This window comes from Protobothrops mucrosquamatus, unplaced genomic scaffold (assembly GCF_001527695.2).
Source record: "Protobothrops mucrosquamatus isolate PMUCROS unplaced genomic scaffold, P.Mucros_1.0 scaffold6, whole genome shotgun sequence".
Taxonomy (NCBI): Eukaryota; Metazoa; Chordata; class Lepidosauria; order Squamata; family Viperidae; genus Protobothrops; species Protobothrops mucrosquamatus.
The window spans coordinates 1,098,963-1,103,694 of NW_015386393.1; positions in this window are offsets into that span (position 1 = coordinate 1,098,963).

Below are 4,732 nucleotides of genomic sequence, written 5' to 3' on the forward strand. Positions count from 1 at the left end.
ATTCCATTGGCTGGCAAGACCCTGTTGCTAGTTAGCCAACCAGCAACGGGCATGAAACTGTATGCAGATGGAGAAGGGCAATCACCCTTAATGGGCGATCAATGGTGAAGGGCAATCACCCTTAATGGGCGATCAATGGTGAAGGGCAATCACCCTTAATGGGTGATCAGGATATGCATAGGGGATTAAGGGGGGGGGAGTACAAAGAACACAACACCAACTATGTCATACCCGCCCTCATGTACCCGTTTGTTCCCCAAGCTTTGAGCATTTGCATGGTCTGCTGCCATCTGTAGGCCCTGGTCTACTGTGCTGCAGCGTTCCACCACCCCCACCAACAGCTCCGTGGCTACGTGGCTCCCATTTGTTGATCCGTTGCTCCAGTGTTCTGCTTCCTTCAGCAAACAGGGCTGCCTGGATGGTTCACAGTAAGCTCTCCTCTTCTCTCCCTGGCTGGCTCTCCTCCCTGCTCCACTATCTCATCGGCTCTCCTGTTTCTCCTCTCTGCCGGTCGGTGGTTGCATTGCCCTCAGTCAGCTTTCCTCTCCGCCCCACAACTGATTCTCCTCTCTGCTCTGCAGATCCCTCTTCTCTTTTTCTCTTCTTCAGTCTTTTTTATTTTTCTGACTTATCTTTCCCTCTTTACCTTTTCTGCTATCATTTTGTCTTAGTTTAAAATAACTTAGTTTAATAGCAACTTCTCTTCCCACGATGTAACTAAGCTTCCTCTGTGGCTGCCATAAGATTTTGAGAAGGGAATAGACCAAGATATGATGCAACCAAAGCACAGGGTCCCTGTTACAAGAGGATCCCCAGGCTCAGTGAGCTTGGATAAAGCTTCTTGGAATGGAAGCAAAACATTTTCAAGGAAAAACCCAAGTCCAGTTGCCTTTTGGAAAAGTGCCTTTGGGACAATCTGCAGATGCCCTTTAAACAGGTGTGATATGACAGTATCTAGAGCCAAACCTGATCCCAGTCCCAGCTTCTCCTCCAGACCACTGAGGTTTGGGGCCCATTTCCATATCTCCACTTGCCAGTTCCTCATATTCATTGGCTAAGTTGTCTCCATCACCAGAGACAACTAGCACTTTCTCTAGCTGACAGCATTAGCCTCCTAGCTGACCAGCATTAGCCTCCTCCCTTGTTTGAGGGAGGAATAAACAACACCATTTTCCCACTGACAGGATACCCCAAAATCCAATCCAAAGGCCCCAAAGCATTTGTCAGTTGTAAGACATGTAAAAGAGTCAGAAGAAGTTTTTGCCAATAGGAAATCAACTTAGCCTAAAACTCAAGAAGCTCCAGTGTCTAAAATTACAAAGTGAAAGATTTGCAATTTGAGCTTTTGGGCAGCTGAGCAAAAAGATAATGAACTTGGCTCCTCAGTAGAGATGCTAGCATGGAAACCCAGGTGTATGGCATTTCTGTGCAAATGACACCAATGGAATTGCGTTAGTTTCAAGTGATCCTATCAATTCTTTGACTCAATTCTACCTTGCTGAAATTTAGCAATGTATCAGATGCCCATTTGCCAAGGAACCCAACATCAGAATTCTAAAATCCTGAAGATAGAAGCTGGTCAAGCAAAAGATCATGGTTTGTCTGCTCCACCCGGCGCAGAATATATGGATGGCTAAAGCAGAAAATAGGAAATAGAATAAATTCTCCTGCATTTTCCTCATTTATTGAATACTACCTCAAGCAGAGTGAATGAAATACCATCATTCAATAGAAAAAAAAACACATGTTTGCTTAAATTTGAAGTGCACATAGTTGAAATGTTAGATGCCTGTTTGGTTTTTATAAGTCAGATCTTACTTCCCTCCAAAGATGAAACAAATTATGTGAAATGCTATTTGACTTCCTGCAGCCCTAAAAATCAGGTCTTTTGGAGATTTTGCACTAAATTTAGTTGCTTAATCTGTTGCAGGTAACATGAAGATTGAAAGGTAAAGATGGTCTGGCAAGGACAAAAAAAGAAAACAATAGCATGTGCTTTTCATTGAAATGTTTCCATTTGCTCTGCAGAGGAAAAATAGTGGGGGAACATGCCTGAAGTGGAATTTAAAGCAGAGCAGGTTAAAAAAATTGTTTTATGCTTCACCTAGATGAAGAAGGAGATGACCCCAGCACCCCTCAAGGTGAAAAAAAGGAAGCCTCTCAGCCATGGGCAAGAAGATTAGAAGTTTTGTGAAGATTGAAGAACCTAACTATGAGAGTTTAACAAATGACACAGGAAGGTTAATTTCTAGACTCTAGTACAGGGGGAATCTCCTATGCAAACACCAATAGTCATGCTGACTTTTTCACATTTTTTCCGATTCTTCTGGATCTCCCATCAATCATATGGCCAATAGTTGACCCATTGACACTCCAACTGAAGCACTTGGATAGTGAAAAAAGTGAATGGTGCCAGGCCTTCTCAACTACTGCATAGGGGTGTGATACAGCTGGAGGCAAAGTTGGCTGGGCATGGAGCTCCATATCGGGACCTCTGCAGTACTCCTTAAATATGAGTCTGTGTGTCATGGTAGAGCAGACTTCAATTGATTAATAGAGGAAGTAACTGGAAAGAAAGACCAGGGACTTTATCATGATTTAATCCATTGACTACTCATCCAGAGTATCATTAAAAATGAACTGATATATGGAAAAATGGCATGCAGTCTAGTCTCCTATGCAGGATCAAAGTAACAGAACCATTAGGAAGCATCAGTTCACTAGCTCAGAACACCTAAGAGATAACATGGCTTTTTAGAACTTGCAATTGTTAACACAATAGGAAGGTGTCACACTGGGGAAGACTGCAAAGGTATCAGGAGAAATTTGGCAGTTAGCCAATATCTAAAAGAAAACATAATAATGTATAGAGATAGATTGAGATACATAATAGCATAGACGCATAGAGATAAACCACATTTACACACCATTCAAAAGAAACAATAAAAAGTTAAGAAGAAAATGAAAATACTGAAATACATTTTCTCCAGCAACCCACACTTAGATATGTAGGCAAACAATCAAACAGAAGATAAATGCCCTAATCAAGGAACTACCGGTACCAAGGAGAAAAACACTCCCCATTACAACTAGGCAGAGCAACTTACTATATAGAAATAGGGAGCTAGTTCCTCACTACTTGCATTGATGATGTTACCTATTGGGGCAATGAAACATCTGCAAGCAAACAACTAAGCTCAAAGAGCACCAAGGGCTCCATAGTTTAGCCCCAAGCTACAGATATTTTCTCCATTTGGAAAAACATATTCTGAATGTGTTGAGCTACAAAATCAGTTAAGTGCAAGAAAGCCTAGAGTGATGGTGAAATAGCTCCAAGAGATTTGGAAGAATATGTTGCAGAGAACAAGGAAGTCAATACTGCCTTCCCTGCCCCCAAGGTGTTCATTGCTACACTGAGGACAAATATGACAAAATGCTTCAGGTCCATCTTTTTTTCTCAGGAATGATCTCAAAACAACTCAGAAAACATAAAGCACACAATTCAAGGAAAATAACATTTTACCTCTTCACTATTTCTAGGTGACTTGTTGCACTATGGTTGCTTGGCTTAATACAGTGAGTCCTACTTGACAAGTGGCCTTCTAGTAACATAGGGACATCACCTGAGGATCTAGGAGTTCATTTTTCATTTGGTTTGGGTTTTGTGAGTCTTAAAGGTGGGAATGAGCATCATCTTGCTTTCTGCTCCAATGCCCACTCTTAAAATAACTTTTGAAAAAACCCAAAATCAAACTAAAATTAAATAGCAAAATTGTATTGCCAAATTTTGGTGACAAAATTCTGGAAGCTCTGGGAGCTATAAATTAGATGCTGAGTTATAATGAGTCATAGACTGATGGTTAGCACTTCAAATTGACTCTTGGACTGAGTGCAATTACTTCAACAAACTGTGGCTTATTGTACTATATAATGCAAATTACTACCTATCTGAGCTGCTGCAAAGACCTTTAAAATAGTACTGTTTAATCATCTCCATGGGTGTATTTATATGGTTTAATCTGATTGGTCCATTTGGGATATCATAGTGTAATGTTTTGCTGATCACTGAGGAAAATAAGTGAAAGAGATGGGGATTTGTGCTTATTCCTAAGACTGATTCTCCCTGTCAGGCCGGCCCCAGGTAGGTCCCTTAGGAAAGAAAGACCCTCAACTCCATTTGGTTGAAGTGACAGGTTCTTTTACTAAAGGATACTGGCTGCAGCAAAGTCAGGCTAGAACTAAGATTCCCATGCAAAAAAGATACAAAATGTTTCCCCTCATCCCAGCCCTCCCCCCATTACCAGTTAATCTTCAACCAATGAAGTTTGGACGATCACTTAAACCTCAGCCAGCAGTGTGCGGCAGCATCCCAAAAAGCTAATACAATCCCTGGCTGTATAAACAGAGGCATAGATTAAAAATCACATGAAGCATTAGTACCGCTTTATAAAGCCTTAGTAAGACCACACCTTACAAAAAAGACACTGAGATTTGGGGGGGAAAGTGCAAAGATTTGGGGGGGGAAAGTGCAAAGTCCTCCTGGATGCTCAGCTGTCTTTAGACGATCATGTGACAGCCGTGGCCAGGGGGGCTTTTCATCAGGCTCGCCTGATACGCCAGTTGCGCCCCTTTCTGGATCGGGACGCCCTACGCACAGTCACTCAAGCCCTCGTTGTTTCCCGCCTGGACTATTGCAATGCTCTCTACATGGGGCTCCCCTTGAGGTGCACCC